The following is a 10000-nucleotide window of genomic DNA, read 5'->3' on the forward strand; positions in this document are numbered from 1 at the left end:
CACACACGCACACACACACATACATACATACACGGACACACATAAACACACACATACCTACCCATACACGCACACGCACCATACACACACACACACACACACACACGGACATGCACTTACATAAACTCCCTGTGGTAAGCCTGGCGGGCTGACAGGTGTGTAATGTTCTCTGCTGAGAAAAACATCTCACTCTGGCCTAGCTTCTACCCCATGCCTGCTAACACACACACACATGCCTACACTGTGGCAGCCCCTAGACTGTGGAATAGCATCCCCCTCTCCATCAGATCTGGATCTCCTTTAACTCCAGGCTGAAAACAGACTTCTATTCTTTATATATGATATTATTAAACAGACTTCTATTCTTTATATATGATATTATTAAACAGACTTCTATTATTTATATATGATATTATTAAACAGACTTCTATTCTTTATATATGATATTATTAAACAGACTTCTATTCTTTATATATGATATTATTAAACAGACTTCTATTCTTTATATATGATATTATTAAACAGACTTCTATTATTTATATATGATATTATTAAACAGACTTCTATTCTTTATATATGATATTATTAAACAGACCTCTATTCTTTAGCGTTTCCTTAATGTGGTTTTTGATGAGTTGTTCATGTACTTTCTATGTATGTCTTCATGCTCAGGTTCTAGTGGTTGTATACAGTACCAGTCTAGTGGTTGTATACAGTACCAGTCTAGTGCTTGTATACAGTACCAGTCTAGTGGTTGTATACAGTACCAGTCAAAGGTTGGGACACACTTCCCCATTAGTGATTTGATTGTCTTCATTGTGATGTTAATCCATGTCCAGCACGTTGGTCAGCCTTGTTTTAAATGTGCTTTAGAAATAAAGATGACTTCACTTCACTTGACTACACACGCACACACACGCACACACACACACACACACACACACACACACACACACACAAAACAGATAAAAAAAGCAATTTCCAATACAATATTTGTAAATATGTAAGCACACACACACACACACACACTCACGCACACACACACACACACACACACACACACACACACACACACACACACACACACACACACACATACACACATACTCTCCCATAATCCCCTAGTTTGATCTTCTTCCCTGTGTGGGGATGTCTGTGTGTGTGTGTGTGTATGTGAGTGTGTATGTGAGTGTGTATGTGAGTGGGTATGTGTGTATGTGAGTGTGTGTGTGTGTGTGTGTGTGTGTGTGTGTGTGTGACTGACTTGACAGATCGGCACAGGCAGCACATTGATCCCAAATCTGCTTTCAGACAGCGTCAAACATCGTCTCTCAGACAGCGTCTAACATCATCTTTCAGACAGCGTCTAACATTGTCTAACATCGTCTGAGACCAACGTGACAGCAGCTGGCGAGAGCGTGAACAAGTCGGCAACCAATCAAATTGTTTCCGACTCGGAATAAACATCGACGTGGTTGAAAATCAATGACGCGCTCGCTAGTCAAGCCGAAACATTGCACTGCAATCGATTCGGTGAGTAATCCCCACTACTCTACACTAACTAGGTAGCAGTGGGGATTACTCACCCAATCCATTGCGTTGCAATGTTTTGGCTTGACTAGCGAGCGCGTCATTGATTTTCAACAACGTTGAAATGTATTCTAAAATCATTATTAAGAAAATCGAACAACCCCCCAAAAATCTGTGAATTTAATGACAAAAAGTATCTCCTTCTCTTCCTCTTCTTACCAAATGCTTGCGTAAAAGTAAGTAGCCTTGAGAACCGATGGTTCTTGAGCCTAACGGCCCTTAGGGGGCAGGAGCCTATCTCCTGTTTCCGTAGCGTGAGGCAGCTTGATGTAGCTTGAAGTCCACCCCCCTGGACATGACGCTGGTATGTCGCGGGGTCTTACCCCCCAATCCAACCCTTAATGCTGAGTGCCAAGCAGGGAGGCATCGGGTAGCATTTTTATAGTCTTTGGTACGACTCGGCCAGGGATCGAACTCACGACCTCCCGATCTCAGGGCGGACACTCTAACCACAAGGCCACTGAGCTGGTTCAATGCTGTGTGTAAAAGTTTATATATATTTCCACCTGAATACATCTTTCTGTCCAGAATGTTCCAGAAAGAAAGAAAACTAGACACTGTCAGTGAAGATAGTGAACTAGCTACCCTAGGAAATAGAGGGGAAGAGGATGAGAGGAGAGGGGGGAGGCATGTGGGGAGGAGGGGAGGGGAGGAGAAGGGGGGGTGAGATGAGGACTGAGGAATGGAGAGTGGAGGGGGAGTGGGGAGTCCACATGTAATCAGTCAATTGAATACCACACACACACACACACACACACACGCACACACACACGCACGCGCACATGCACACACGCACACACACACACGCACACACACACACACACACACGTACACCCACACACACACACACACACAATCACACACAATCACACATATGTGCCCACACACATACGCACACACACACACACACACACACACACACACACACACAATTACACATATGTGCCCACGCACACACTCATACACACACGCACAATCACACATACACACACACGCACACACACAATCACACATATGTGCCCGCATACACACGCACACACACAGACACACACGCACACACACACAATCACACATACACACACGCACACATACACAATCACACGCACACACACAATCACACATATCTGCCCACACACACGCACACACACACAATCACACATACACACACGCACACACACACAATCACACATACATGCCCGCACACACACACACACACACAGACACAAACTCGCTGGCCTCTGATTTGATTGGATGGTCAGGACGTCAGTTTTCTAGATTTGCTGTGGGCCCTGTTGTCAGAAACCCTCCTTCTACACTCCAACAGAGTAAATAAATGAATCAATGATTGATTGATTGAGTGTATTCATGGATGAAGTAAAAACAGTAATCCAAGGGATGACATGTGAAAGTGTGAACACTTATTTCCAACATGCTCCTTTGATATTAACCTACAAGACAACAATAACATCAAACAATCTTTTAATAACAACCCCTCCCCCCAAACAAAAGGATTAGGAACTTCTAGGAATAACAAGATAAAAAGAATACAAGTAGGCTAAGAATAAAACATTAAAAAAAAAAAGAATAAGAGAATAAGAGAATAAAAGAGTACAAATAAAAGTAGGCTTTCCTATCTGTTCAGCTTACTCCAGAGGTAAGCTCTAACCTGTCCTCTAAAAGCCCTCCTAGTTTCTGCTTGTTTTATATGAAGTGGACGGCTGCTCCACAGTAATGTTCCAGTATAGAAGAAGGAACTGCGAGCTGCACTATTCACTCGTGGAACCTTACAGGAGCGCACACTCGCCCTGGTGCTGTGACTGTGCTGAGTGTGGACCATGACTATCTGTGAGCCTAGGCATGCGGGGTCAGTACAATTAATTATGTTGTGGTGGAGTTTCAGCTGGTCTACCCTGAGCTGCGCTGGCAGCAGACCTACCCTCTTAAATTCGCTACTGCCTACGTGAGTTCTTGGGGGAGCATTCAGTAAATAACAAATGATATTGTTTTGAGTAACCTGCAGCTTATTCTTTGATTTCACTGTCAATCCACTGTAGCATACAGAACAAGCGTAATCAAAATGGCCCTGTATCACTGTATCAGTGCCAAAACAAGCAGACGAGCTCATATAACTCCTATTTTAGAAACCCTACACTGGTTTCCTGTTAAGTTCAGAATAGATTTCAAGATCCTTCTGCTTGTTTATAAAGCTCTCACTGGCACAGCACCAGAATATCTGAAAGACCTTTTGCTAGCATATCCGCCCAATAGAGCTCTCAGGTCTTCTGACGCTGGTTTTCTCTGTGTACCACATGTACAAAAGAAGAGATTTGGTGAGGCTGCATTCTCATTTTATGCACCCAAATTGTGGAATGCACTGCCAGTTTACATTAGGGATGTAACCTCAGCAAATACAGTATGTTCAAGTCAAGACTAAAAACCCATCTTTTTAATATTGCCTTTAAATGGCTAAATAATTAAATTAAGATTATATATTGATTAAAGCACTTTGAGCTGCAACGTTTGCAGGAAAAGCGCTATACAAATAAAGTTGTTATTATTATTATTACAAGCAGCTTTTTGGTTGCAAAATCAAACGACCTTGTTTTGCGGTACAGGAATTTCAGTTTACCGGCAGTTTTACGCAAAACTGTCGCTGCACTATTCTCCCCTGACAGTGACTGGTCAAGTGTGATGCCAAGGGACGTGACATTAGCTCTGGGTACAATTTCATTTCCCCCCACATGTTACCTGTATCTTATTAACCTTCTGTACATACTTGGTGTTTTGTCCCCCGCCCCCACCTGTGGTGTATGTCCCCACCTGTCCTACCCGCTGTACATACCTTATGTTTTGTTGTATTGTTCTTCCCATGTTGGATGTATGTTTATCTTGTAGATAGTAATAGTTATTTGTCTGTATTATCTTGTAGATAGTACTAGTTTTTTTGTCTGTCTTACATGTAACGATGAATTGAGAATCAAGGACCCCAATTGAAATAAGCCAGTGGCTTTCTTGGGTTTTTATCCTCTTAGTTTGACCTTGTATGTAATATGTACTTTCATGTACCTACTTCTGCAAACATTCTAATAAAGTTTTCAATCAATCAATCAAATCTGAAGCCTACCCTTGGTACCAAACAGAATGGACTCCGTTTTTTCCCAGATGCAGTGAGAGTTTATTGTCTAAGCCACTCACTTCCATTTTCGAGCTCTTTGCTAAGAGTAGCTTCAATTTGGAGGACATCCTTCCCAGACACTATTAATGTAGAATCGTCTGCATACAATAGAAGCTTACAATTCACTGCAGCTGGCATGTCAACATCAACAATCGAAGATTGATGTGGCTTTCAGAGCAGTGAGGAGCCGTTAGAATGCTCTTACCTCTGTTCCCATTCAACCTGCGTTGTTGAAAATCAACGACACATCGCTAGTCGGCTAACACAGCTTGTTTTATGAGCCTGCTAACAATGTAAAGAAGTGTTGTAGTTAACTAGGTAGCAGTGGGGGGATTACGCACCCAATCCATTGCGTTGCAGTAGTTTGGCTTGACTAGCGAGTTTGTGTTGTGATTCTCAACAACGTTGAAACGTCGTTCCAGGTTTCAAAAGAAAAGTCAGGTTGCCGACCTGCGGACCAAAACACTAGAACGTGTCACAAATGTCTTTGCTGAAGTACAGATTCTGTGAAAATGTGTTTAAATTGCACTCACAACACCCAATATCAATACAATATATGCCTTTTAGGGTTAGGGTTTCAACACGTTGTGAGTGTTTAAATACTCGTCATAAACATTGCCTCTGTTCCCATTCAACCTGCAGTACCATGTCCAACCATTTGGAACCACTGGTCCATAGAAAGTGAAACTTTTCTGTGTGTGTGAGCTGTGTGTGTGTGTGTGAGCTGTGTGTGTCGGAGCTGTGTGTGTGTGAGCAATGTGTGTGAGCGGTGTGAGCGCATTTTGTGCAGCACATGTACAGTTTTTGGATCGTAGTTTTCATTTTTATTTTTATTTGATCAGAATGAGTGTGTGTGTGTGTGTGTGTGTGTGTGTGTGTGTGTGTGTGTGTGTGTGTGTGTGTGTGTGTGTGTGTGTGTGTGTTGGGAGAGGGACGGAGAGAGAAAGAGAGAGGCAGATGGAGAGAGAGAAAGAGAGAGGCAGATGGAGAGAGAGAAAGAGAGAGGCAGATGGAGAGAGAGAAGAAGAGACGCAGATGGAGAGAGAGAAGAAGAGAGAGGCAGATGGAGAGAGAAGAAGAGAGAGGCAGATGATTGATTGATTGATTGATTGAAAACTTTATTAGAAGATTTGCAGAAGTAGGTACATGAAAGTACATATTACATACAAGGTCAACTAACAGGATAAAAACCCAAGAAAGCCACTGGCTTATTTCAATTGGGGTCCTTGATTGATGGAGAGAGAGAAGAAGAGAGATGCAGATGGAAAGACAAACACAGACAGACAGATATAGGGAAGAGATATAGGGAAGAGACAGGCATGATAATCGCTCACCTTTCGTCGAAATTAGCCGTTTTGAATTCAAAATAGGTGACTTCCCTGAATCATATAGATCCGATGAGTTGGTTTTTTTGGGGGGGGGGGGCTGAGCGGAGCGGCCCATTAGTCTGGAACGCACGTTGAACGTTCGAACGATTAGATTTTGATGGGCCGTTGATGGCCGGGCTACAGAAAAGCGAAGCAACGTAGTGAACAGGTGCGCAGGCGTGAAGGGCTGAAACTGTGATGTGCGCGTGAAACTCCTTGGTGAAGAAATTGGAGACAGAACGTCAGCCGCGGTTTTTGTATGCTGAGAGAAGACAAGGACTGAAGTCGCAAATACTGAGATAAGAATGTAACGTTAACAAAATACAAATTGCTAGCTAACGATAGATGGCTAACTTTGGTACTAACATTTGGTACTAACATTACTAAGTGCAGTACAGATACAGTACAGATAACTACTAACGTTAGCGTTGTCAGCCTATTTTGCAAGCTGTTAGCCCCTTTCACACATAGTTCCCTGTAAATTAAATGGAATCGCAACCCAGGTCCGCCAGTGATTTTCGCCGTTTAATGAGCTAAATGCCCGAAAAATATGATGATGAATACATATAAAACTGAGGTATGATATATGGCAGATATATATGGCAGTCTCAGGCGCCTGTCACGTCTCCAGTAGCTACATTAGAACTTTGCGGTAGGTAGTGAGAGAAGATTTTCGTGTTTTGATTTCGCTGGGAGTTCGTTAAAAATGCCTTTCCACCAAAGAACCGTGGAGCCGCGCCGTGTGAGCAGGCTGAAGGCCGGTTTAGGCTTCTGCGTAAAGTCGACGCCGTAGGCTACGCGTAAGCTTACGTAGTCCCGCGTGGACGTGCGTAGCCTGGACGTGCTCTTCTCAAAAAATCTATCCACGCGTCAGAGCGCACGTTAACCGTAAGCTCTGTGATTGGTCCGCTTGGTAGCACATGATTCAGACAAGATTCCGACTCTCTCGTCGCCCAAAATGCGGAAGTCATGACAGAAATGTCATTCACCTTTTCTGTAATTACTTATTAATAAAGATTTGAAAAATTATGATAACCATCGTATTATCTTAGTTTAATGTCATTTCAATGCATCATAGAACTTTTATTTACAACAACATAACAACAAAAAGATCGCTATTATGCCGCTTAGAGCTTTGAGCTCCGTTGAGTTCCTAACCGGAAAAGGCACAGCACAGGGGCTGAAAACACACTGCCACCTAGCGATGTGACGGTGTAATTGCAGCGCGGCCTACGCAGAAGTGTAAATTGCAAGACCTACGTAAGAACTTACGTAAGCTACGCACGTAAATTCGACGCAGAAGCCTAAACCGGCCTTGAGGGTCAGACAATATTTGTATATTAAAGGCAACGCCGCGGCAGTTGAACATAGAGTAAACTATTTCAATTCTGCCATTGTTTGCGAAGTTACAAGATCCTTACATCCCGTCAAGATCCTTGATGATATAAATATGATGATAAATACATATAAAACGGCACATATATGGCAGTCTCACGCGCCTGTGTCTCACGCGCCTGTCACGTCTCCAGTACATTAGAACTTCGCATCCTTTGATACATATGGCGGGATGTAAGGATCTTGTAACTTCGCCGCGGCAGTTGAACATAGAGTAAACTATTTCAATTTTGCCATTGTTTGCGAAGTTACAAGATCCTTACATCCCGCCATATGTATCAAAGGATGCGAAGTTCTAATGTACCGGAGACGTGACAGGCGCGTGAGACTGCCATATATATCATACCTCCGTTTTATATGTATTTATCATCATATTTTTCGATATATAACAGAAGTATGATATATGGCAGATATATGGTATATATGTGTTGAGCTTGCGTGCACATGAATCGCGTATGAACAATAAGTAAAGCAGACTCGGTATTCTCTTCAGCAACAGAATAACAGTGCGACTGCTACCGTAGTACACAGACTAAGGGCGTCATCAAATATATATATATATATAAATATATATATATAGATATAAATAAATAAAAGCGCGCCCCCCCTGCAGTACCCCCCACAGTTTGGGAAACACTGTACTAGCTTATATTAAAGCTGCGCTGTTGCGCATTTCATGAGAAGTTGTCAGTCTAGTTTATTATAGCCTACTACAACATATGTGAACATGATACTTTATTTGCACTTAATTATACATTCTTATTTTCGTTTTTGTACAGAAACAACTCACTAAAATGGACTATTGCATAACTGATTTGGAGAGAAAAAATCCACCTCTACCCCCCCCATTCGGTACCATGCCATATCGTGGCTTTTGCTGAAATGACGCCACTGGTCTCGTAGCCTATTGGAGTGTGTGTGTGAGTGAGGGAGAGTGAGAGGGAGAGCTTTTGTGAGCCCGCATGTATGATGTGTCTCTTTCTGGTACCCCAATAATCTTTTTGGGCTCTCAGTCTCCGACTGCCCTAGCAGGATCCGGGTCTCGTATCCTTCTCACCTTTTTCACCCCGACCTGTTTTCATGCCTGAGAGAGGACGGAACGATAGAGAGACAGAGAGAGAGAGAGAGAGAGAGAGAGAGAGAGAGAGAGAGAGAGAGAGAGAGAGAGAGAGAGAGAGAGATGGACAGATAGAGAAAGAGAGTGGTCTCCCATTGCTTCTCACTGTTTACCATTTCTCTGTGTGAGAGAGGGATGACAGGAGAGAGAGAGATACAGGGAGAGGAGAAGTGAAGGGCAGTCAGATGAGGCATAGAGGCTGATGAAGAGGTAAAGCAGGGGATGAGAGATTAGAGAGGAATGGAAGAGAGGGAGATGAAGAGGGGAGATAGCAGGGGAGGGAATCAGCCTCACAAACAGTGTTTCACTGACAACAGAGTGACGCCTGTGTGTGTGTGTGTGTGTGTGTGTGTGTGTGTGTGTGTGTGTGTGTGTGTGTGAGGATATCCTGCAGAGATGATGGCTTCTTCAATTGTTTTCGATCGCTCTCTGATTTCTCTCTCTCTTTCCTCCACCACCTTACTCGTCCTTTCTCTATGTCCAACTCTTCCGTCCTCTCTCCCTCCTTCTTTCACTTTCTCTTCTCTTGCTCTCTCTCCTCCTCCACTCCCTTCTTATGCAGTACCATAACTTCGGCCTTTTTCAAACTAAAAACGTCACTCGAGACGAATGTGTTCTTTTTTGGCCATTTAACGTACTTGCCGATGTCTAACAAATGTTATTTAGATTAAATGTCATCTGCAATAAACGTGTCCAAATGTGACACGCTCTAATGCTTTGGTCCTCATATCGGGATCTGATGTAATGATCAGACTTTTATTCCGAAAAATGTGAATACATTTCCGCGTTGTTGAAAATCAACGACACATCGCTAGTCAGCTAACACAGCTTGTTTTGGGAGCCTGCTAACAATGTAAAGTAGTGTTCTAGTTAACTAGGTAACAATGTAAAGTAGTGTTCTAGTTAACTAGGTAACAATGTAAAGTAGTGTTATAGTTAACTAGGTAACAATGTAAAGTAGTGTTCTAGTTAACTAGGTAGCAGTGGGGATTACGCACCCAATCCATTGCGTTGTTGCAGTATTTTGGCTTGACTAGCGAGTGTTTGTGTTGTGATTCTCAACAACGTTGAAACGTCATTCCGTGTTTCAAAAGAAAAGTCAGAACATTTTGATTGGTCGCCGACCTGCGGACCAAAACACTAGAACGTGTCACAAATGTCTTTGCTGAAGTACAGATTCTGTGAAAATGTGTTTAAATTGCACTCACAACACCCAATATCAATACAATATATGCCTTTTAGGGTTAGGGTTTCAACACGTTATGAGTGTTAAATACCCGTCATAAACGTAATACCTTAATAAGGTCATAAACTTACAACACCTTTGCTGCTCTCTCTCTCCTCCCTCCCTCCCTC

General features: G+C 42.8%; 1 protein-coding gene across 1 annotated transcript in view; it reads left to right on the forward strand.

The window, feature by feature from the left end:
- Nucleotides 1-10000, forward strand: part of LOC308149535 (noelin-2-like) — a gene marked incomplete at both ends in the record, with an annotated part of 45446 nt that overhangs the window by 16372 nt on the left and 19074 nt on the right. The window lies entirely within an intron of this gene.

Source organism: Nansenia antarctica (genome assembly GCF_963989245.1).
Source record: "Nansenia antarctica genome assembly, chromosome: 2".
Classification (NCBI taxonomy): Eukaryota; Metazoa; Chordata; class Actinopteri; order Argentiniformes; family Microstomatidae; genus Nansenia; species Nansenia antarctica.